General features: G+C 42.7%; 2 pseudogenes; both read right to left on the bottom strand.

Moving 5' to 3' along the window:
* Positions 1-3,982: 3,982 nt before the first annotated feature.
* On the bottom strand, positions 3,983-4,589 carry LOC147365086 (T cell receptor alpha variable 38-2/delta variable 8 pseudogene; annotated as a pseudogene).
* Positions 4,590-11,144: 6,555 nt separating this feature from the next.
* On the bottom strand, positions 11,145-11,435 carry LOC147365085 (T cell receptor alpha variable 38-2/delta variable 8 pseudogene; annotated as a pseudogene).
* Between the last annotated feature and the right edge of the window lie 14,380 nt (positions 11,436-25,815).

The following is a 25,815-nucleotide window of genomic DNA, read 5'->3' as shown; positions in this document are numbered from 1 at the left end:
TGAGCTTTAAGCCAACTTTTTCACTCTCCTCTTTCACATTCATCAAGAGGCTTTTGAGTTCCTCTTCACTTTCTGCCATAAGGGTGGTGTCATCTGCATATCTGAGGTTATTGATATTTCTCCCAGCAATCTTGATTCCAGCTTGTGTTTCTTCCAGTCCAGCACTTCTCATGATGTACTCTGCATATAAGTTAAATAAACAGGGTGACAATATACAGCCTTGACGTACTCCTTTTCCTATTTGGAACCAGTCTGTTGTTCCATGTCCAGTTCTAACTGTTGCTTCCTGACCTGCATACATTATTTCTCAAGAGGCAGATCAGGTGTTCTGGTATTCCCATCTCTTTCAGAATTTTCCACAGTTTCTTGTGATCCACACAGTCAAAGGCTTTGGCATAGTCAATAAAGCAGAAATAGATGTTTTTCTGGAACTCTCTTGCTTTTTCCATGATCCATCAGATGTTGGCAATTTGATCTCTGGTTCCTCTGCCTTTTCTAAAACCAGATTGAACATCAGGAAGTTCATTGTTCACATATTGCTGAAGCCTGGCTTGAAGAATTTTAAGCATTACTTTACTAGCATGTGAGATGAGTGCAATTGTGTGGTAGTTTGAGCATTCTTTGGCATTGCCTTTCTTTAGGATTGGAATAAAAACTGACCTTTTCCAGTCCTGTGGCCACTGCTGAGTTTTCCAAATTTGCTGGCATATTGAGTGCAGCACTTTCACAGAATCATCTTTCAGGATTTGGAATAGCTCAACTGGAATTCCATCACCTCCACTAGCTTTGTTCCTGGTGATGCTTCCTAAGGCCCACTTGACTTCACATTCCAGGATGTCTGGCTCTAGGTGAGTGATCACACCATCGTGATTACCTGGGTCATGAAGATTTTTTGTACAGTTCTTCTGTGTATTCTTGCCATCTCTTCTTAATATCTTCTGCTTCTGTTAGGTCCATACCATTTCTGTCCTTTATCGAGCTCATCTTTGCATGAAATGTTCCTTTGGTATCTCTGATTTTCTTGAAGAGATCCCTAGTCTTTCCCATTCTGTTGTATTCCTCTTTTCTTCGCATTGATCACTGAAGAAGGCTTTCTTATCTCTTCTTGCTATTCTTTGGAACTCTGCATTCAGATGTTTATATGTTTCCTTTTCTCCTTTGCTTTTTGCTTCTCTTCTTTTCATAGCTATTTGTAAGGCCTCCCCAGAAAGCCATTTTGCTTTTGTGCATTTCTTTTCCATGGGGATGGTCTTGATCCCTGTCTCCTGTACAATGTCACGAACCTCAGTCCATAGTTCATCAGGCACTCTATCTACCAGATCTAGGCCCTTAAATCTATTTCTCACTTCCACTGTATAATCATAAGGGATTTGATTTAGGTCATACCTGAATGGTCTAGTGGTTTTCCCTACTTTCTTCAATTTCAGTCTGAATTTGGCAATAAGGAGTTCATGGTCTGAGCCACAGTCAGCTCCGGGTCTTGTTTTTGCTGACTGTATAGAGCTTTTCCATCTTTGGCTGCAAAGAATATAATCAATCTGATTTTGGTGTTGACCATCTGGTGATGTCCATGTGTAGAGTCTTCTCTTGTGTTTTTGGAAGAGGGTGTTTGCTATGACCAGTGCATTTTCTTGGCCAAACTCTATTAGACTTTGCCCTGCTTCATTCCGTATTCCAAGGCCAAATTTGCCTGTTACTTCAGGTGTTTCTTGACTTCCTACTTTTGCATTCCAGTCCCCTATAATGAAAAGGGCATCTTTTTTGGGTTAGTTCTAAAAGTTCTTGTAGGTCTTCATATAACCATTCAACTTCAGCTTCTTCAGCATTACTGGTTGGGGCATAGACTTGGATTACTGTGATATTGAATGGTTTGCCTTGGAAACAAACAGAGATCATTCTGTCGTTTTTGAGATTGCATCTGACTACTGCATTTTGGACTCTTGTTGACCGTGATGGCTACTCCATTTCTTCTGAGGGATTCCTGCCCGCAGTAGTAGATATAATGGTCATCTGAGTTAAATTCACTCATTCCAGTCCATTTCAGTTCGCTGATTCCTAGAATGTTGACATTCACTCTTGCCGTCTCATGCTTGACCACTTCCAGTTTGCCTTGATTCATGGACCTAACATTCCAGGTTCCTATGCAATATTGCTCTTTACAGCATCGGGCCTTGCTTCTATCACCAGTCATATCCACAGCTGGGTATTCTTTTTGCTTTGGCTCCAACCCTTCATTCTTTCTGGAGTTATTTTTCCACTGATCTCCAGTAGCATATGGGGCACCTACTGACCCGGGGAGTCTCTCTTTCAGTATCCCATCATTTTGCCTTTTCATACTGTTCATGGGGTTCTGAAGGCAAGAATGCTGAAGTGATTTGCCATTCCCTTCTCCAGTGGGCCACATTCTGTCAGATCTCTCCACTATGACCCTCCCACCTTGGGTTGCCCCACGGGCATGGCTTAGTTTCATTGAGTTAGACAAGGCTGTGGTCCTAGTGTGATTAGATTGACTAGTTTTCTGTGAGTATGGTTTCAGTGTGTCTGCCCTCTGATGCCTTCTTGCAACACCTACCGTCTTACTTGGGTTTCTCTTACCTTGGGCATGGGGTATCTCTTCACGGCTGCTCCAGCAAAGCACAGCCAATGCTCCTTACCTTGGACGAAGGGTATCTTCTCACTGCCGCCCTTCCTGACCTTCAACGTGGGATAGCTCCTCTAGGCCCTCCTGTGCTCGCGCAGCCACTGCGTGGGTCGGTCGTCCCGGCCACTGCCCCTGGCCTCGGGCTTAAGGGCGTGGGGTATCTCCTCCTGGCCGCTGGGGCGCGCCAAAGCGCAGGTGGCTGCGAAAGCGCAGAGGAGAGGAGCTACCCCACGTTCAAGGTCAGGGGCAGAAGCCGGGAGCACCCCATGCCTGAAGGGCAGTGGCCAAGAGGAGTTACCCCACGTCTGAGGTCAGGGGCAGCGGCCGAGAGTGCCAGATTGCGACGGCGCAGGAACGGCCAAGAGGAGCTACCCCATGTCCAAGGTCGGGGGGGCGGCCCAGAGGAGCTACCCAGCGTCCGAGGTCAGGGACCGCGACGAGAGGAGTTACCCTGCCTCAGAGGTCAGGCGTGGCCGCCGGGACAGAACGTTAGCAAACTCAAATTCTTACCAGGTGTGGTGGCCCAGACCCTCATTGCTGAGAGGCCTCTGTTCTTAGTTTGTTCTTTTTAGACCTTGTTGCCACAGTGACCGTTTGCTGTTTTTACTGGGCCTGGAAATACCCCATGTGAAACACTTGCATTCCAGACATATTCGTTTTTGTTTTCATTGTGCTGCAACAACCTGGTACTCCATGATAATCAGGGTCAATAACCCCTCCACCTAGTAATTCCTGTCTTTGCCTGATGGACCATCAGCTCAAGGAGTTCAAAGTGACCTAGGTGGCAGTCAGAGCTGCAGGTTCAGTGAAATCAACCTAGGTTATCTCTTAAGTCTGTGGTGAGACCAGTGGGATCCCTCCCTGGTTATGTCCACACTGTCACAACTGTTGTGTACTAAAATAGGTGTCTTTTTCTGAGGAGTTTCAGTTTTGGTCAAGGAGGACAGTTAAAAGGACAAACACCTATGAACAACTTGGAAAAGATTAAGATTCTTGGAGGTAAGAGTTCCCAGGAAAATTATAAAGATTTGTTAGACAGAGGAAATGCTTCAGAAATCGAACTGATCACGTATACCACATGAAGCTATGAAGGTTACAGATGATATCACGAATGAAGACACTTCATAGAACAGGAAAGTACTATACATGTTATTATATTTATTTAAGGACTACAAGTCACAGACATTCATCTCTCTGTGTGTCTTATATTTAGATAGGAACAACTATTATTTCAAGGAGAAGTCCATGATGTTCTGTTCCTTTTACCCCAGCTACTTCCCCCCAACCTCTGCACAGATGCTGAGGTCTGAGGTTTCTGTAGGCCTTTCTCCATTGCTCATCTCACTGTGCACCACTGTAAGCACAGAAATACATTGCAGCATCCTCCAGCTGGGAGTCTGAGATTTTGAGACTGAAGGCTTTGGCTTCTTTCTGGAAGTTCACAGAGTAGCGATCATTGGTTGCATTCCGTTGTTCATAAGCATTTTGGCGAATAATGAAAACCATCTCCCCGCTGGGAGACTGTTTGTACCAGAACAAATAATCAGTATCTCTGGTGCTATATGTACAGTCCAGGGTCACTGTGCCTGTCTCCTGTACAGACTCTTGTGGTTGAGGCTGAGTGACCGTCTGAGCCACACTGGGTCCTGTGGGAAGGAGGAGAGAAAGGTCCGCACTGGGTGTCACAGGAGAGAGAAAGCAGGCAGATATCCAAGCTGGTCCCCATTGCCACCCACCTTTCTTCTGCTTGATCTAAACTTCAGTAAAATTCATCAGCTTTCTTGCCCCCTGGAGCTTGGACCCATGAGGAAGTAACAAGATACCTGTGTTAATAATTTTTCTTCCTACTTCCCAGTCCTAGTGGCTGTTAGTAAAAGCAAATACATATGCTTTCCTTACCAAGATAGATGGAGACCACGGCTGCCCACAGCAAACCGGGGCCTGCCATGCTGGCAGTTCTCTCCTTCAGGGAGATAAAAGCCTCTTGTTCTGATCAGAACCTTGGTGACATCCTGGCTTCAGGACAGGAACTGGTTTGTCAGATGGGCCGTTGATTCTCTGTCATCAACCGTGCAAGCAGTGCCCTCTTCAGGTCATGGAAATAATTACTGAGGCACAGAAGGAACTTGGTTTAGTCAAGAAATCTGTTCTATAAGGAGTCTGTGACCACTGGAGAGAAGGGATTCAAGGATTCAGTATTAGAGAAGAACTTGGAGGAGATAAAGTTTTGAGGTGTGCTTATGGGACCAATATGATTTGACCAGCCTGATATATACATAAAAGGGAAATTTGGGTGAGTGGAAAAACCAGGAAAGAAATTCAAGAGACTGAGATGCTTATGGGTTGGTAAGGAGAATAGACTGGAATAGAGGTATATTTTGAGAAGAAATAGGAACGAGGTTTAAATAATGAGGATGAGCAGATTCAGGGACAGGGATAATGATATTAATAAAAATTGAGACTTGGTAAGTAAGGATATGATCATACATCTACCGAGACTGGAGTTTCATAAATACGAATCTATTTCACTATCTTTTGAAAAAATAAGGTGTCAGCTTCTATTTTTCCAGTTACGTAATCACTCAAGTACCCACCTGCCCAGTAAAGAAATCAGCCCAGTAAAGTTTACCTTGAACTTTCTTCCGTTCTTTCTCTATCAAAATTTTAAAGCACCTCTGTTTTAATTTTGTCTCCTTGCAAAGTTATGACCAACCAAGATAGCATATTCAAAAGCAGAGACATTACTTTGCCAACAAAGGTTCGTCTAGTCAAGGCTATGGCTTTTCCTATGGTCATGTATGGATGTGAGAGTTGGATTGTGAAGAAGGCTGAGTGCCGAAGAATTGATGCTTTTGAACTGTGGTGGTGGATAAGACTCTTGAGAGTCCCTTGGACTTCAAGGAGATCCAACCAGCCCATTCGAAAGGAGATCAGCCCTGGGATTTCTTTGGAAGGAATGATGCTAAAGCTGAAACTCCAGTACTTTGGCCACCTCATGCGAAGAGTGGCTCATTGGAAAAGACTCTGATGCTGGGAGGGATTGGGGGCAAGAGGAGAAGGGGACGACAGAGGATGAGATGGCTGGATAGCATCACTGACTCGATGGACATGAGTCTGAGTGAACTCCGGGAGTTGGTGATGGACATGGGGGCCTGGCGTGCTGCAATTCTTGGGGTCGCAAAGAGTCGGACACGACTGAGCGAGTGCTCTGATCTGATCTGATCTGAAAGCAAGAATTCAGGTGAAGGCAGTTTATTTAGGAAGTGATCTTAAGAAGCAGAAATGAGAAAGTAGACAGCGCAGTATTGGGGCTTGATTCTGCCAGCATCTCCAAGAAACATACAAGATGCATCTCAGGATTATCGTTGGGAGGCAATAATCTGTGTATACATCCATCCATTTTCCTTCTGGTTGGTGCTTGCTGGCAGGGGTGGTAATTCCCCTTTAGTTTCAGGTTGTGCTTGTACATGGAATGAATGAGCTCCCAAGGAATCAGAAAAGGCCCTGGGGTACGAAGTAAAACTAAGACACAGTGGATGCTTAATGTTGCATGTTTTCAGCTTGAGATGAGTCCCAGTGTTCACAGATTTGTCACAGCTATTGATAACATCAGACCTAGGTATTTGGATGTGACAATAAGGCACATGAGATATTTGTTACAGAGCTCGCTTTGACAATACACAGATGTGCGCTTGTCTCATGTTATTTCCACTGTGTCTCTGAGTATTCAAGGTCGTGGCAGGCTGCAATCCATCTGAAACACTTGATACATGAGTTGGTATGACCTGAGCTTCAGGCCCCACTCCTTTAAGGGGTACTCACCTTCTCCCTCCTCTGCGATGCTCTCCAACTTCTGTATATCAGACAGAACTTTCAGATCAGATCAGATCAGATCAGTCACTCAGTCATGTCCGATACTTTGCGACCCCATGAATCCCAGCACGCCAGGCCTCCCTGTCCATCACCAACTCCCGGAGTTCACTCAGACTCATGTCCATAGAGTCAGTGATGCTATCCAGCCATCTCATCCTCTGTCATCCCCTTCTCCTCTTGCCCCCAATCCCTCCCAGCATCAGAATCTTTTCCAATGAGTCAACTCTTCGCATGAGGTGGCCAAAACACTGGAGTTTCAGCTTTAGCATCATTCCTTCCAAAGAACACCCAGGGCTGATCTCCTTCAGAATGGACTGGTTGGATCTCCTTGCAGTTCAAGGGACTCTCAAGAGTCTTCTCCAACACCACAGTTCAAAAGCATCAATTCTTCGGCACTCAGCCTTCTTCACAATCCAACTCTCACATCCATACATGACCACAGGAAAAAGCCATAGCCTTGACTAGACGAACCTTTGTTGGCAAAGTTATGTCTCTGCTTTTGAATATGCTGTCTAGGTTGGTCATGACTTTCCTTCCAAGAAGTAAGTGTCTTTTAATTTCACGGCTGCAGTTACAATCTGCAGTGGTTTTGGAGCCCAGAAAAATAAAGTCTGACACTGTTTCCCCATCTATTTCCCATGAAGTGGTGGGACCGGATGCCATGATCTTCATTTTCTGAATGTTGAGCTTTAAGCCAACTTTTTCACTCTCCACTTTCACTTCATCAAGAGGCTTTTTAGTTCCTCTTCACTTTCTGCCATAAGGGTGGTGTCATCTGCATATCTGAGGTTATTGATATTTCTCCCAGCAATCTTGATTCCAGCTTGTGTTCCTTCCAGTCCAGCGTTTCTTATGATGTACTCTGCATATAAGTTAAATAAACAGGGTGACAATACACAGCTTTGACGAACTCCTTTTCCTATTTGGAACCAGTCTGTTGTTCCATGTCCAGTTCTAACTGTTGCTTCCTGACCTGCATACAGATTTCTCAAGAGGCAGATCAGGTGGTCTGGTATTCCCATCTCTTTCAGAATTTTCCACAGTTTCTTGTGATCCACACAGTCAAAGGCTTTGGCATAGTCAATAAAGCAGAAATAGATGTTTTTCTGGAACTCTCTTGCTTTTTCCATGATCCATCAGATGTTGGCAATTTGATCTCTGGTTCCTCTGCCTTTTCTAAAACCAGCTTGAACATCAGGAAGTTCATTGTTCACATATTGCTGAAGCCTGGCTTGAAGAATTTTAAGCATGACTTTACTAGCGTGTGAGATGAGTGCAATTGTGTGGTAGTTTGAGCATTCTTTGGCATTGCCTTTCTTTGGGATTGGAATGAAAACTGACCTTTTCCAGTCCTGTGGCCACTGCTGAGTTTTCCAAATTTGCTGGCATATTGAGTGCAGCACTTTCACAGAATCATCTTTCAGGATTTGGAATAGCTCAACTGGAATTTCATCACTTCCACTAGCTTTGTTCCTGGTGATGCTTTCTAAGGCCCACTTGACTTCACATTCCAGGATGTCTGGCTCTAGGTGAGTGATCAAACCATTGTGATTATCTGGGTCGTGAAGATCTTTTTTGTACAGTTCTTCTGTGTATTCTTGCCATCTCTTCTTAATATCTTCTGCTTCTGTTAGGTCCATACCATTTCTGTCCTTTATCGAGCTCATCTTTGCATGAAATGTTCCTTTGGTATCTCTGATTTTCTTGAAGAGATCCCTAGTCTTTCCCATTCTGTTGTTTTCCTCTTTTCTTCGCATTGATCACTGAAGAAGACTTTCTTATCTCTTCTTGCTATTCTTTGGAACTCTGCATTCAGATGTTTATATGTTTCCTTTTCTCCTTTGCTTTTCGCTTCTCTTCTTTTCATAGCTATTTGTAAGGCCTCCCCAGAAAGCCATTTTGCTTTTGTGCATTTCTTTTCCATGGGGATGGTTGATCCCTGTCTGTTGTACAATGTCACGAACCTCATTCCATAGTTCATCAGGCACTCTATCTATCAGATCTAGGCCCTTAAATCTATTTCTCACTTCCACTGTATAATCATAAGGGATTTGATTTAGGTCATACCTGAATGGTCTAGTGGTTTTCCCTACTTTCTTCAATTTAAGCCTAATTTGGCAATAAGGAGTTCATGGTCTGAGCCACAGTCAGCTCCGGGTCTTGTTTTTGCTGACTGTATAGAGTTTCTCCATCTTTGGCTGCAAAGAATGTAATCAATCTGATTTCAGTGTTGACCATCTGGTGATGTCCATGTATAGAGTCTTCTCTTGTGTTGTTGGAAGAGGGTATTTGTTATGACCAGTGGCAAAAGTTTATTAGTCTTTGCCATGCTTCATTACATATTCCAAGGCCAAATTTGCCTGTTACCCCAGGTATTTCTTGACTTCCTACTTTTGCATTCCAGTCCCCCATAATGAAAAGGACATCTTTTTTGGGTGTTAGTTCTAAAAGTTCTTGTAGGTCTTCATATAACCGTTCAACTTCAGCTTCTTCAGCATTACTGGTTGGGACATAGACTTGGATTACTGTGATATTGAATGGTTTGCCTTGGAAACGAACAGAGATCATTCTGTCGTTTTTGAGATTGCATCCAACTACTGCATTTTGGACTCTTGTTGACCATGATGGCTACTCCATTTCTTCTGAGGGATTCCTGCCTGCAGTAGTAGATATAATGGTCATCTGAGTTAAATTCACCCATTCCAGTCCATTTCAGTTTGCTGATTCCTAGAATGTTGACATTCACTCTTGCCATCTCTTGCTTGACCACTTCCAGTTTGCCTTGATTCATGGACCTGACATTCCAGGTTCCTATGCAATATTGCCTCTTACAGCATCAGACCTTGCTTCTATCACCAGGCACATCCACAGCTGGGTATTCTTTTTGCTTTGGCTCCAACCCTTCATTCTTTCTGGAGTTATTTTTCCACTGATCTCCAGTAGCATATTGGGCACCTACTGACCCGGGGAGTCTCTCTTTCAGTATCCCATCATTTTGCCTTTTCATACTGTTCATGGGGTTCTCAAGGCAAGAATACTGAAGTGGTTTGCCATTCCCTTCTCCAGTGGGCCACATTCTGTCAGATCTCTCCACCATGACCCTCCCGCCTTGGGCATGGCTTAGTTTCATTGAGTTAGACAAGGCTGTGGTCCTAGTGTGATTAGATTGACTAGTTTTCTGTGATTATGGTTTCAGTGTGTCTGCCCTCTGATGCCCTCTTGCAACACCTACCATCTTACTTGGGTTTCTCTTACCTTGGGCGTGGGGTATCTCTTCACGGCTGCTCCAGCAAAGCACAGCCAATGCTCCTTACCTTGGACGAGGGGTATCTCCTCACCGCCTCCCTTCCTGACCTTAAACGTGGGATACCTCCTCTAGGCCCTCCTGTGCCCGGGCAGCCACTGTGTGGGGTTGGTCCTCTTGCCCCCGCCCGTGGCCTCGGGCGTGGGGGCGTGGGGTAGCTCCTCCCGCCTGCTGCCCCTGGCCTCGGGCTTAAGGGCGTGGGGTATCTCCTCCCAGCCGCTGGGGCGCGCCAAAGCGCAGGCGAGAGGAGCTACCTGACGTCCGAGGTCAGGGGCAGAAGCCCGGAGGACCCAATGCCTGAAGGGCAGCGGCCAAGAGGAGTTACCCCACGTCTGAGGTCAGGGGCAGCGGCCGAGAGTGCTAGATTGCGACGGCGCAGGAACGGCTGAGAGGCGATACAGCGTCAGAGGTCAGGGGCGGTGACGAGAGGAGTTACCCCGCGTCCGAGGTCAGGGGCGGCCGCCAGGACAGAAATTTAGCAAACTCAAATTCTTACCGGGTTTGGTGGCCCAGACCCTCATTGCTGAGAGGCCTCTGTTCTTAGTTTGTTCTTTTTAGACCTTGTTGCCACAGTGACCGTTTGCTGTTTTTACTGGGCCTGGAAATACCCCATGTGAAACACTTGCATTCCAGACATATTCGTTTTTGTTTTCATTGTGCTGCAACAACCTGGTACTCCATGATAATCAGGGTCAATAACCCCTCCACCTAGTAATTCCTGTCTTTGCCTGATGGACCATCAGCTCAAGGAGTTCAAAGTGACCTAGGTGGCAGTCAGAGCTGCAGGTTCAGTGAAATCAACCTAGGTTATCTCTTAAGTCTGTGGTGAGACCAGTGGGATCCCTCCCTGGTTATGTCCACACTGTCACAACTGTTGTGTACTAAAATAGGTGTCTTTTTCTGAGGAGTTTCAGTTTTGGTCAAGGAGGACAGTTAAAAGGACAAACACCTATGAACAACTTGGAAAAGATTAAGATTCCTGGAGGTAAGAGTTCCCAGGAAAATTATAAAGATTTGCTAGACAGAGGAAATGCTTCAGAAATTGAACTGATCACATATACCATATGAAGCTATGAGGGTTACAGATGATATCACGAATGAAGACACCTCGTAAAACAGGAAAGTACTATACATGTTATTATATTTATTTAAGGACTACAAGTCACAGACATTCATCTCTCTGTGTTTCTTATATTTAGACAGGAACAACTATTATTTCAAGGAGAAGACAATGGTTTTCTGTTCCTCTTACCCCAACTACTTCTCCCGACCTCTGCACAGATGCTAATGTCTGAGGTTTCTGTAGGCCTCTCTCCATTGCTCATCTCACTGTGCACCACTGTACGCACAGAAATACATTGCAGCATCCTCCAGCTGGGAGTCTGAGATTTTGAGACTGAAGGCTTTGGCTTCTTTCTGGAAGTTCACAGAGTAGTGATCGTTGGTTGCATTCTGTTGTTCAAAAGCATATTGGTGAATAATGTAAACCATCTGCCCACTGGGAGGCTGTTTGTACCAGAACAAATAATAATCAGTATCTCTGGTGCTATATGTACAGTCCAGGGTCACTGTGTCTGCCTCCCGTACAGACTCTTCTGGTTGAGGCTGACTGACCATTTGGGCTACACTGGGTCCTGTGGGAAGGAGGAGAGAAAGGTCCGCACTGGGTATCATAGGAGAGAGAAAGCAGGCAGATACCCAAGCTGGTTTCCATCCCCACCGACTTTTCTTCTTGATCCAAACCTCAGCAGAACATATCAGCTTTCAACTGGGCTCTGTGAGGCAATGCAGTTCCAGTGCTATTAATCTTCTCCCGTTTCACAGCCCCATTAGATAACATTATAAATAAAGACCGAAGCCTTCCTTACCCAGACACATGGAGAACAGGACTGTCCACAGCAAGCTAACAAGTGTCATGCTCACAGCTCTGCCCTGCAGGCTGAGAAGCCTCTTGCTCTGATCTGGGTCCCCTCTGTGCTCAGTGACACGTGAGGTTCAGAGCAGAAAATGGTATGAGAGCTGACAGGTGACCACGCCTCACTGATGAAAGTTTTCCCAATACTTTTTGGTCACCCTTCAGGAACTAGGCTATAGGTTATCATTTCAAATGAAAGCAAAAACTGTTTTCTGAGCTTTTAAAAATTATAGGATGAAAATTAAGAGAAGAGGGAGCTGGCAAATGTATTTTGCCAAGTCCTATCCTAGGGAGAATAATGGGGCCCTGGAATGGTAGGTAGAGGTGGCAGGGTTTTATATGCAACAATGGCGAACTCTGTAATTTTTCTTTGTGTTAAGAAAAATGACAAGTGAAGTATGATAACTATAAACAATTAATTATGGATTATAAGAATACACCTGTTATATTAATGTATTCATTTTTTTATAGTTTTAGAGCTGCTCAAAATAATGAAAACAAAGATATATGAGACTGAAAAAAGCACAGGCTAAACTCAGAGTAAATGGAAGCAGAATGTGTATTGTCTAATTGTGCTTATATTTTCCATGGACACTTAAAAAATAAGACCTCATTTGTGCTATAATTAGAAGTTCTGAAATAACTATTGCAGGAATTCTCATCAGCACCGAATTGCCTCAAACGACTCATATTAATATGTATCATTTTCTATGTTATACTGTTAAGTCATGTGTACTTGTAATATCAAACCTTGCATTCAATACATAACACCACAGATACATACAGGTTTGTATTTTTCAGTGAACGATTAAAAAAATTGTTTGTCTTTAAAAAAAAAAATTGCTCCCATCACTATCATTCCATTTAGAAAAAAATACTGGAACAAGGGAAAAAACACACCATGAGTCTCTAGCAGTTTCTGTTTCCAGAGGGAGTGACAGGGATACTCATGTAATTCTAGAGTTGGAGTCCTCAAGCCAAGAGAAAGAATGGGGTTCTGCTATATACTGGGTCCTGTCTGTGAGCATGGGTTCTCTTGTAACAGAAGTGGGTGGCTAAGTCTTCTCACCGAGAGAGATGAACTGGAAATTGTAAGAGTTGGGACCAGCTCTGAATGAGGCTGCTAAAATCTCCTGTGCCCCTAAAGCCAGTTTGATAGCAATGGAAGAAAGGACAACCAGAATTTCCTCTAAACCATTGCTGTCTTTGCCCCATGATTTGAATTCATGTATCTTAGTTTTGTATTCTCCAAAAGTCAGGTCTAATACATGGATTTGTGGGTAAGTAGTTTATTTGCCAGAGAAGGCAATGGCACCCCACTCCAGTACTCTTGCCTGGAAAATCCGATGGATGGAGGAGCCTGGTAGGCTGCAGTCCATGAGGTCACTAAGACTCAGACACAACTGTGCGACTTCACTTTCACTTTTCACTTTCATGCATTGGAGAAGGAAATGGCAACCCACTCCAGTGTTCTTGCCTGGAGAATCCCAGGGACAGAGGAGCCTGGTAGGAGGCTGTCTATGGGGTCGCACAGAGTCGGACACGACTGAAGCGACTTAGCAGCAGCAGCAGTTTATTTGAAGGTGATTCTAGGAAACATTAAGGAAGTGAATAGGGGAAGGGAAGGAGGCCAATACAGAGGGTTGTCATCAAGTCAGTTACTACTCTGGGCAATTGGAGCTTAATCCAGCTGGGTAACTCTGGGAGATGGTATAGCATTTCCCTTTGGAGTTACCCAAAATGAAGCATAGAGGAGCTGGAGTAGTTCATAAACTCATTATCCATTGCAGATTGAGGGCTGCTTTGGGGACATGAATTCTCTGGTATATCTGATCAGTCCTGCACACTGGCCACATGTGTTCACATGGTCAGAAAATAGTCCTCAGACTTGCTGGGGTTTTCAGTGTGCAGAGGTGACTGCCAAGGGATGTGAGTGGAGCATCAAGAGCACTGTGCAGCCCATCCTTACACTGCTGAGATCCTCTTGTGCTCTATGTTTAATCCACTCAGAACACTAGTTCTTTTACAAAACTCAACAGGAATATTAGTGGGATAAGTTACAATTGCTATAGATGATGAAAAGTGAAAGTGAAGTCACTCAGTCATGTCTGACTCTTTGTGACCTATGGACTGTGGTCAACCAGGCTCCTCCGTCCATGGGATTTTCCAGGCAAGAATACTGGAGTGGGTTGCCACTTCCTTCTCCAGGGGATCTTCCTGACCCAGGGATCGAACCTGGGCCTCCCACATTACAGGCAGACTCTTTACCGTCTGAGCCACAAGGGAATCCTGCTATAGATGATACCACAACCGTAATTCATATTGATTATCTTCCATCTCCCTCCTATACCACTAATTCTTGATTCTCCCCACCTTTGACTAATACTTCTGTATCTAGATTTCTGTCCCAGGGAGGAGGTAATCTAGACCTTCATCCCTAAGGGGACTGAACCCCTGGTTATTCTCCCTTTATCAGGCCATAGTTGCTAAAGTTGCCTGTTTACAGTAATTATGGTCATGAAAATGCTAAAAGTCATCCTGGTGAGTCCACTGAGTTTTCGTCCTACATTTCCAGCTCCCAGTAGGTAACCACAGCCCTAAATCCTCCTGATAATCAAGGTCGATTGCCCCTACCAGTGTAGTAACACCTTTCCTGTCCTTCTGGCCTTTGGATATGAGTATCTTAGATGACCAGGTGGTATATGTAACACTGCTGTTGTTGTTCAGTCACTAAATTTTGTCCGACTCTTTGCGACCCCATGGACTGTAGCCCACCAGGCTCCTTTGTCCACTGGACTTCCCAGGCAAGAATTCTGGAGTGGGTTGCCATTTCCTCCTCCAGGGGATCTTCCTGACCTAGGGATTGAACCTGCATCTCCTGCATTGGCAGGCGGGTTCTTTATCACTGAGCCACCAGGGAACCCATATGTAACATTAGGCTTGATGAAAGCCTCTCTGTTTCCTCCAAAAAAGTATCCTCTCCTTTCCATTCAAAGGGAAATAGGACCTCTAGTCCAGATGAAACTAGAGTTATGAGAACAGGAAACACGCAATGAACAAGTGAGTTTTGGTATTCTCCCAATACCAGAATTGGGGGTTGATGGGGAGATAACCCAACTTTCACTGCTTGGTTCCCAGGTCCATGTATTTTATCTAACAGGAACACAACACCATCTTGAAGAATAGTCCTCCAGCCTCTCAGAGCACTACCTCTAAGCTGGTGCTTTAGTAAAGTGGTCATTCCAATGTTCTATGAGGCTAGTGGTTGGCAGATAATGCTATATGCAGTAAATCAGTATGTCCAGTGGTCACATGACCATTGTCCCAACTTTTTGCTGTAAATTGGGTCTGTTGATGCAAAGGGATGTGAAATCCCTTGATAACCTCTGAACACTAGGTTCATGCTGCTATGCGCAGCACTGTTGAAGGGAAGCCAAACTTGTACCCAGAACATGTAGTTTTCCCAGCAGGAAAAGATTTCTGCCACCTCCAGGATGGAAGTGGTTTCATGTAATCAACTTGCCAACTAGAGGCTGGTTGGTCTCCTGGAGGGGTGATTCCACATTGAAGGCCCTTTGTTGTGTCTATGGCTGACAGGTTGAACATTTGGCAGAAGTAGTTAGGTCCGACTTGGTGAGAGAAAACTCTTGCTTCTGGGCTCATGCTGCTGTTTTTCAGTCACTAAGTTGTGTCCGACTCTTTGCAACCCCATGAACTGTAGCATGGCAGGCTTCCCTGTCCTTCATTATCTCCTGGAGTTTGCTCAAATTCATGACCACTGAGTCACGGATGCTTTCCAACTATCTCATCCTCTGCCCCCATCTCATCCTTCTGGTCTCATGGAGGATGCCTATTCTGTCAGCTTGGCTCATCTGTCCACAGGTCTATTGTTCAAGCACTGAAGTACACAAGGATGAGGCTGGTGACATCCTTTGGTTGGACCATCTTGTCACATGGTTGCTCGGCACTCCCTTGTGGTTGATGTTGTCTGGGGGGCATGAATGTGAGATACAGTGATCCCAACACCCTGTGCCTACACTCACTGCTCCTTCAGCTCATGGTCTCCTTGAAATGTGACTCTTCCTCCTCCACCTGACTCTAGAAAGGAATAAGAAACTAGGTGCTTTTAGGGGTCACCCCTAAAAATGTCGCCCCTTTGACTCTTATCCAGTCAGCTGGTTGAAATTTTATCCTCTTTTAAGGAGGAACCAGATTTGCTATCACACTGTGTTCTCCTCTCACTCTGCCCTTTAAAAACTTTAAACCATCTCCCCTCAGGTTTTGGTTTTCAATGTTCTTAGCCAGTCTTTTTGGAATGGCAGAGTATGTTTTCTTTCACTGCAGGATTTGATAGTCACTGCTTTCAAGATTTTGTATTCTTGATATATTTGTGAAAGTCTACAAAGGAGCTCAAAGACAAGATGTTTTCTCTGTTTCCTCTATTCTCTCTGTTCTTTAGTACTCTCTTCTTTCTGATGTTAAGCCTCTGGTTTTTGAACAGAGTAAGGACTTCACACAGAGAAACAAAAATATCAATAGATTAGATGGTGTTTGAAAACACTATCCCCTCTGCACATGGTCTTCAAATGAATTCTTTGACACTGTTATACAACGCTCTTCGTGTTTCGCTTTGCTCAGAGCACAGAGTCAGTGCCTGGGAGCTCTTCAACAGGAGGTACAGGCTTAGCAGGGTTTAGGTGTGGGGCGCAGGTGTCTGAGCTGCACTGTGTACCTGTTGCACACAAGAAGGTGGTTGCATCATGGAGCTGGGAATCCTCCACATGCAGAGAAAATTGCTGGTCATTTTTGTTAAGCTTGGCTGTAAATCTTCCCCTGCTTTTCTCTTCCTCTTTCAAAAACAACTGCACCAGGAAGTGGATGCCTTTCCTGGGATCCTGCCTACCACTGGAAGAAATCATCAGCTCCGTCTTTGTAACTGCAGTTCAGTGTGAAGTTCTCACCTTCCTTGATTTTCTGTTCCATCAGTGGTTGTCCATTTGACCCTGTTCAGGAGGGGTGAGAAAATGTTCATACATAAAACACATTTTTTTTTTGTAAATAAAAACTTTCCTTATTTCTTTTGCATTTCTTAAAATAAACTCCATATTGTCCCTGGGATGCCCCTAGATTTCCTTACCAGAGTTGTCCTGGCTTGACCATTCCTCCCCTCCTCCCCACTCACATGTTAGTTGCATGCACAGGAGTATCAGGGAAGCTTGCAGGTGAGGCTACATTCCTGCTTCTGCCTGGAGTCTCTCAGGATTCAGTTTGGAGGCATGAAATTGACCATGTTCAATTATGCTTATTGTCATTAGTCCATTATCCTAGATTCTTCTTCCTTTGCTTTGGAAGCCCCAGTGATCTTTATTCTGTTTTCACAACCAATCAAAATCTCACTTGTCACAAGTGCATCACTGAATTTACCTGCTCCTGCTTCTCCCATTCACATAATTCTAGTTTCCAGCCAGTTACATTTGTTAATGGTAGCACTGCCCTCATGTGGTGTCTGAATTTTTAAATTAAATTTTGTTTCCATTACCCTTAATACAGAGCAATTCCTTAAGTTAAACTAAAGGATGATAGAACATGCAGTGAGGCGAAGCGTGAAGAAAAAAGAAAATAAAGCACTGTGTCAAAATGTTCTCTAGTGATGACTGTCTTCACGTCCTTACTACCTGGGACTCCCTTCTTCACTCTCCTCACTTGTAAGGGATCAAGGCATGTTCTTTGCCTATATGGCTATGTTCTGAGGGTCACAAATAAAACATTGAGAGAAGATCTGATTCTTTCCCTTAATTGGTTAGGGTCTCCTATGACTTTCTTACATTTCTCACTCTGAACAATTTAAAAATAGTTAAAAGAGTTAGGACTTCTCTAAGTTCTCTATAAAAGTATAAAGGAAAGAAATACAGTATCTTTCTTTTAATATACGCCCAGATGTGAAGAGCAACCTGGTATCTGGCTAGCTCTGAAAATGGTAGTACCTTTGCAAAAGTGTAAGTGTTTCTTTTTTTAATTTAAATTTTTAATTTTCAATTGGAATATAATTGCTTTATAATATTGTGTTGGTTTCTGCCATATATCAGCATGAATCAATCATAGGTAAACATGGTTACATACCTATTGTTGTATACCCAGGAGAGTCTACCCCTCCCTCTTCAACCTTGCTCCACCTCCCACCCCATCCCACCCCTCTAGGTTGTATTTCAATCTGGCCATCTGTGTAATATCTGGTAATTTCCTATATTTTACATATTCAGTATATGAAACCCTGTTTCATCATCTTTTATATTACAGCAAGGGTTAGGATTTGACTAAAGAAGTGAATCAATGCTTTTGAACTGTGGTGTTGGAGAAGACTCTTGAGAGTCCCTTGGACTGCAAGGAGATCCAGCCAGTCCACCTAAAGGAGATCAGTCCTGGGTGTTCATTGGAAGGACTGATGTTGAAGGTGAAACTCTAATACTTTGGATGCGAAGAACTGGCTCTGATGATGTGAAGAAAAGACCCTGATTTGGGAAAGATTGAGGGAAGGAGGAGAAGGGGACAATAGAGGATGAGATGGTTGGATGGCATCACTGACTCAATGGACATGAGTTTGAGTAAACTCTGGGAGTTGGTGATCGACTGGGAGGCCTGGTGTGCTGCAGTCCATGGGGTCACAAAGAGTCAGACACGACTGAGCGAATGAACTGAATTGAACTGAAAGAAGTGAAAGTGAAGTCTCTCAGTAGTGTCCAACTCTTTGTGACTCCACGGACTGTAGTCCACCAGGCTTCTCCATCCATGGGGTTTTATAGGCCAAAATACTGGACTGGGTTGCCCTTCTCCAGGGATCTTCCCCACCCACAGATCAAACCCAGGTCTCACACATTGTAGGCAGACGCTTTACCTTCTGAGCCACCAGGGAAGCCCTGGTGACTAAAGAAGAGGAGAAGTTAAAAAAGAAAGTTCTTTTCTAGTCTTTGCATTCAGTCCTTACCCTGATGATTCTAGGTGCTACCACTTCACCACATTTTTTCAGCTGTACTACCTGGGTAAAGTCCTGGTCCTGGCAGTCTAATCCCACCCTTCTTTTTCTTTGGTTCTTATTGTGGGCATGAGGTAAGTGGCTGAGAGTCTGCAATGAGTAAAGAGCTGTGATCTTCTTTGATGTTAATTGTGGATATAAGTCTTTCTCATGTATGAAGTTATGTAAAATAGACTGCTTTTTCTAGCATTTTCCTGAAACACAGTGTCATTGTGTCTTAGATTGGAGTTAACTCCCTGTTAGAGATATAGGGTCTGAGGTGAACAGTGCTTTGTCTTCGCAAGCCCACTCATTTCTCCTTGAGAAGAAAACAGCAGACTTGGAGTGACCAATGGAGAGTCTGCCTGTTTGTCAATTGATACACTTTCCCGGGAGCATGATTGCTCTTTCCCTGAATAGGAGCACTGCCAAATCATATTAAATCTGAAAGCAGAGAAATGTTAGCAAAATTTCAAGAAGGGAATTTTATTCTGGAAAAATAGGAGGTATTGTTACAATTGTTTGGAAGAAGTAAAATCTACAAGAGAAGTTTACATTTGCATGGAGTTTTCTCTCTCCTGTCATCAGTTCAGTTCAGTCCAATTGCCCAGTTGTGTCTGACTCTTTGTGAATCTCATGGACTACAGCACACCAGGCTTCCCCATCCATCACCAACTCCTGGAGCTTACTCAAACTCATGTTGATTGAGTCAATGATGCCATCCAACCATCTCATCCTCTGTCATCCCCTTCTCCTGCCTTCAATCTTTCCCAGTATCAGGGTCTTTTCCAATAAGTTAGTTCTTCACATCAGGTGGCTAAAGTATTGGAGCTTCAGCTTCAGCATCAGCCCTTTCAATGAATATTAGGGACTGATTTCCTTTAGGAGTGATTGGTTAGATCTCCTTGCAGTCCAAAGGACTCTCAAGAGTCTTCTCCAACACCACAGTTTAAAAACATCAATTCTTTGGTGCTCAGCTTTTTTTATGGTCCAACTCTCTCATCCATACGTGAGTATTGGAAAAACCATAGCCTTGAGTAGATGGAACTTTGTTGGCAAAGTAATGTCTCTGCTTTTTAATATGTTGTCTAGGTTGGTCATAGCTTTCCTTCCAAGGAGCAAGAGTCTTTTAATTTCATGCTATGCTTAGTCTCTGTTGTGTCCGACTCTTAGTGACCCCATGGACTGTAGCCCGCCCAGCTCCTCTGTCCATGGGGATTCTCCAGGCAGGAATACTAGAGTGGGTTGCTATGTCATTCTCCAGGGGATCTTCCCAACCCAGGGATTAATTGGGTCTCCCACTTTGCAGGTGGATTCTTTACCATCTGAGCCACCAGGGAAGCCCATGAATACTGCAGTAGGTAGCCTATCCCTTCTTCAGGGGATCTTCCCAACCCAGGAATCAAGCTGGCGTCTCCTGCATTGCAGGTAGATTCTTTACCAGCTGAGCTACCAGGGAAGCCCTTCTCTCCTGTCATAGGATTGGTGATTTCAACATTCTAGGTCAGAAGCAGCAGGTATGTACCTGGTTAAAGGTGGTAGTGATTTTCTCAAGTAATGATAGACAGGGGTTGTCGCAGTCAATGAAGGCTGAGTGTCTGCTACTTCAAATTCATTCAAGTTAACCCTTTGGGGATGTTTAACAAAATGTACAAAATAGAATCTGCATGATACTGTTGAAGTCTTGAAAAACACCCATAAAGTTAGCTACCTCCAGGGGGCAGTGCATAATAGGCATCAGCACTCTGCAATAGCTGCAAAGTACAGGAGCAAAAGTTTGCAACCAAGAGGAGCTTAATAACTGGTTTGAGAGCTAAGAAGAAAAATCATATCATTTCCACTGATGCCAAAAAAGAATGTGATAAAATAAAACACACATATATGGTAAAAACACCTTAAAACCTTAACTGACAAAATTACATATGCCACAACCTCAAACTAGCACCTACCTTTGGGGAAATACTAGAAGCTTTCTTTCTTTTTTTTTCCAACTTAATTAATTAATTTTTAACTGAAAGATAATTGCTTTACAGTATTGTGTTGGTTTCTACCAAACATCAACATGAATCAGCCATAGGTTTACCCATGACCCCTCCCATTTGAACATCCCTCTCACCTCCCTCCCCCTTCTACTCCTCTAGGTTGTTACTGAGCCCTGGTTTGAGTTCCCTGAGTCATACAGCAAATTCCCATTGGCTATCTATTTTAGATTTGCTGATGTATGTTTCCATGTTACTCTCTCCATACAAATCACCCTCTCCTTCCTCCCCCACCCCAGCTGTGTCCATACGTCTGTTCTCTATGCCTGTGTCTCCATTGCTGCTCTGCAATAAGTTTATCAGTACCATCTTTATGCAATAAGTTTATCAGTACCATCTTTCTAGATTCCATATATATGTGTCAATATACGATATTTGTTTTTCTCTTTCTGACTTACTTTACTCTGTATAATAGGTTCTAGGTTCATCCACTTCATTAGGACTGATTCAAATCTGTTCCTTTTTATGGCTGAGAAATATTCCATTGTACATATGTATCACAGCTTCTTTACCCATTTATCTGTCGATGGACATCTAGGTTGTAGAAACTTTCTTATTAAAGTTAGGAGAAGGACAAAGATATCCACTACATTTACCACTATTTAGCATTGTGCTTAGCGACTACTTAGTGCAGATGGCCAAAAGAAAAAAACAATTAGATGCATGACAATTGGAAAGAAACAGGTAAAATATCACCTGCATATCTGCAGATGAGATAATGATATATCAGAAAACCTAAAAGAGAAGAAAAGCCATTACCAAAAGACAGGTAAACAACAATTTAAAAAATAGCTTTTATAGCGTTCATGTGAAAAACAAACAAACAAACAAAAAACCAGTTTAAAGAAATGTGGAAGAAAAGAGCACATTATCTACTGTATGAAAGAAAAAAGTCTTGCATTCTCAAGTGCAAGACTAGGCAGAGAGGTCAATAAAACAGAGCAGCAAATCAATTGTTGTTTAGTCAGTAAGTTGTGTCCGACTCTTTTGTGACCCCCATTCACGGTAGCCTACCTGGCTCCTCTATCCATGGAATTTCCCAGGCAAGAATACTGGAGTGGGTTGCCATTTCCTTCTCCAGGGGTAGAACCTGCATCTCCTACAGCTCCTGTACTGCAGGCGGGTTATTTACCGCTGAGCCACGGGGAAGTCCCTCTTCCACCATTCAGGATCCCAAATGAACATATAGCATTACCCAACATTCAGCACCAAGAAACGTTTTGCTTGAGAGAAAGAATGGTGAGTGGGATTATTATGAATCTATTGGTTACTTTCTGAGATGGATCATAGATATTTGATAAAAGTAAAAAGTATAAACGGACTGGAAGTTTCTACGTCTCTCACTTCATCCATCACTGTTACAGAAAGTCTTTTATTCAATAAAATAGATTTCTAGTCTTCACTCTTCTCAGTTTCTACTTTTGAAGAAAACTTTTCTCTTTCTGAATCATGTGGATATAAACTAAATCACCAAATGGTGGAATAACCATTTTAGTTTTACTACAGTGTTGATGTCTATTTTTTATGTGCTTACTTGATTCTCAAACCTTGCACCATTTAGTAGAAAAATGGAGCTATAAGACTCCCTAAAATTTTAGTGTATTTCTGTCTGAAGAAAAATCCTTTTTTAGGCACACCAAATTCTGCTTTTCTGAGAGTGAAACATATTAGATAACAAACATATTTGTGATGATAGAAGACACAGTGGGGGTAAATTAGAAATTAGCCCTAATGTCGAAGGATTATCTGCCTGGCTTATCCTTATGGCAACTCAGTACTCCAAAGAGCAGGGGTGAGGACATATCCAAACTACACCAGTATACGTTCTGAGGAGGGTAAAATCTCACATGAATTCAGGAGTTATTTTCAGTGAAAATCATGCAAGGGCTTTTGTACCCAGGGGAGGAAGATAACAAAGTACAAAGCAATACAGAACCTAGCTATGTTTTATTTGTTTGGTCTGTATTATTTGATTTAGAAGTTTGTCCTTTACTTGAGGTTAATGAAAGCAGAGAAGCTATTAGTCTCCCCCTACATCCAAACAAAACTCATGCTGAAAAGTGGTCATAAAATTGCTGCACATTGGGAAAGTGTAGAGATTTTTCCTTCCTGCAATATGGCTATTAGTTGGTGGTAGAATTGCTCAGGGAAAGGCAAATTTATTTGTTCCTTGAATCAATCACTATGGAAATCAAGTTTCTCTCTATATTTATAAATGTGCTTGTAAAAGTAAATCTTTGACATTTTTAAGTTTAAACTTAGACTAATAGTTCATTCTAAGAAACAATTTCAATATATTCCTTTATGTTACATCCCAGGTGGTGCTAGTGGTAAAGAACCACTTGCCAATGCAGTGAACACGAGAAATGCAGTCTTGATCCCTGGGTTGGGAAGATTCCCTGGAGAAGAAAATGGCAACCCACTCTAGTATTCCTACCTGGGAAATTCCATGGACAGAGGACCCTGGTGGACTGTCCATGGGGTCAAGAAGAGTCAGGCATGACTGAGCACACATACATACAGTGTTGCCTAGGTTAAAGACAGGTAATCTCATGACATTTTAAAAATATAGTGTTGTTTTTGTTTTGTTTTATTTAGTTTTTGACCATGCCATGCAATATGTAGGATCTTTGTTCCCTGACTAGGGATTGAACTTGCACCCCTGGCAGTGGGAGTGTGGAGTCAACCGCTGGGCCACCAGGGAAGTCCCTCATGACCTGTTTTATCTTTTATCTGGAAAGAATGCAGTTCTGGGCTGCTGTAGCCCTCTTGAACTATTGCCTCAAGCTAACATTTCATATTATCTCACAGTACTATCCAATAAAAATTGTCTTATTCAGTAATATTAAAAACTTTTATTTTCCTAAACTCTTTTTGCTTACTGTTTCTTGATCTTTGCCCTTAATGAGTTTACACTGCCTGGAATGTGTTCTACCATTGACCTCACTTAAATTCCTACACATACATCAAGTGAAAATTCAGATCCAATTTCCATGAATCTAGAAGTGATTTTTTAAAAAAAATCTGTGGTGCATTTTATAAACACTTTGATTATTCAGTTCTTTTATGGTATTTTCTTTCATTTAAATTTAAAAATTTTAAGTGTGGTACAAAATCATATCATTTTGTAATTGTTTCTATAAATCACTAGAAAATAGACATTCTCCTTTTATTTGATGATTTCTTCTTTTATTTGATGATTGTGCAATGAGGATTATTTTACATCTCAAAGCAGTCTGTTTTGTTTTGAAAAAACCTCTAATTGCTTATTTTTCCTTATAGTGAGCTGAAATTTATCTCCATATAAATTCTAACCATTGGCTATAAATTTGTCTTTATACCTGGGGTATAGTAAATATTACCAGTCATTCATTCATTCAGTCATCATTCAGTGAGTGCTTATTGGTAATAAAAAATTGATATCTTCACAAAGCTTAAATATAAAGAAAGATATTCCTATGACTGTTAGATAGAAACTCTTTGTGTATAAGCATCATGACTAAAATATTTTTATATTGCCTAACAAAGCATGTAGAAAGAAGGAGACTTGAAAAGCCTGAGATGTGAATTCTGAGAAATATCATTTTGTGTGGAAGTGAGCACTGTCTCTAGTGGGATTGTGAATGGACTGAAGAGGGGAAGTGTGTGTGTGTGTGTGTGTTAGTGGCTCAGTTGTGTCTGACTCTTTGCGACCCTATGGGCCACATGTCCCATAAATACAGGGCAGAAGTTGGTGGCTGAGTCTATGACCTTCACAGAGAGGTATTCATGCTAATGGTTGTGGCTCTCACTCTTGCTTTCTGTTTAATCTCTGAAACAATGAAAATGATAAAAATAAGGTCTTTCCAAGTATTGTGTCTGAAACATAAAAACCTATAGTCTTGTGTAACTGTGTTAAAACTAGAAACTTCTCCCTCCTGACACCTGTGGGCTGGGGACTCTGTTCCACTTTTTGTTGGCTTTCTTCCCTGCTCAGAGAGAGGAACAGACACAGAAAAGCAGACATCAATTGTCCACTTATTCAACGATTCATTTCATTTTTTTCCAACTTTTCTGGAAACAAGCAAGCAAAACTTACTTTTAAAGGACTAAAACAAGACCTGAATAAATGAACAGGCATATAATATTCTTGGGTAGGAAAACATAATATCCTAAAACATCAGTTTCCAATGTGATTCCAAAGAGAATCTCATTTGTTTGAGCCAAACTGAAATATATCTTGAATATTGTCAGTATCTTGAAATTGTCAACTATATTTTGAACAAGAATATTGAGATTGAATTTTCTTCTTTATGATAGAAAATCTTACTCTAAAGAAAACAGTACAATATAGGCACAGGATTAAGCCAGTAAGTGGAACATAGTCAAGTCCAGAAGGAAACCAAATATTGCTGGTTTGGTGAGAGCATTGCAAGTCATGGGGTATAAACATGAAACAGTTTTAATTTTCTTCAACATTTGCTAATACCTTTCTTTCTTTCTCTATCAAACCTCACTTTTCCATTGGAAGATAGGCCTTTTCTTTTTCTTTTAGTTATTAAATTAGTTTTGTTTCAACAATTCATGTATGGGTTTTGAACCTTAATTACCATTTTAGAGTCAAAACTCTGCCCCCCACCTCCAGCCAGCAGGACAGTTCCAAGGTTTCCAGTGACAAGTGGACTGTGTTCTTTTATCCATCACCCATCTAAGCCCTCAGAGTTTGGGTGGGAGAGGTTGGGTTGGCTCTCCTCTCACCCTTTCCTGGTCTGAGTAGCTTTGCCTCCTTGGTTGTTCAGACTGTTCTTCCTTTTTGTGAATGGCCCCATATTGTGGAGGAGGGGTCCCGTCCCTTCATGTTGGCTCTTATCTCTGTCTGGTTACAGACTGTCTCAGTGGCAGGTATCCAAGTACTCACTTTCTCATGATGGTGTCTTTGTGGTTCCTTTAGGGGCTACAGAGCCCTCCACCCACAGTTTTTTGAAAAAAGTGATTGTCCTCAGGCACAAACTCTTCCTCCTCACCAAGCTCACATTTGCATGAAAAACACAGCCT

The sequence above is a fragment of the Bos grunniens genome, chromosome 10 (genome assembly GCF_055505025.1).
Source record: "Bos grunniens cultivar Pamir isolate PY7600 chromosome 10, Bosgru_T2T1.0, whole genome shotgun sequence".
Classification (NCBI taxonomy): Eukaryota; Metazoa; Chordata; class Mammalia; order Artiodactyla; family Bovidae; genus Bos; species Bos grunniens.
The sequence above is the reverse complement of the archived record's forward strand: the minus strand, read 5'-3'. Positions and strand labels throughout refer to the sequence as shown.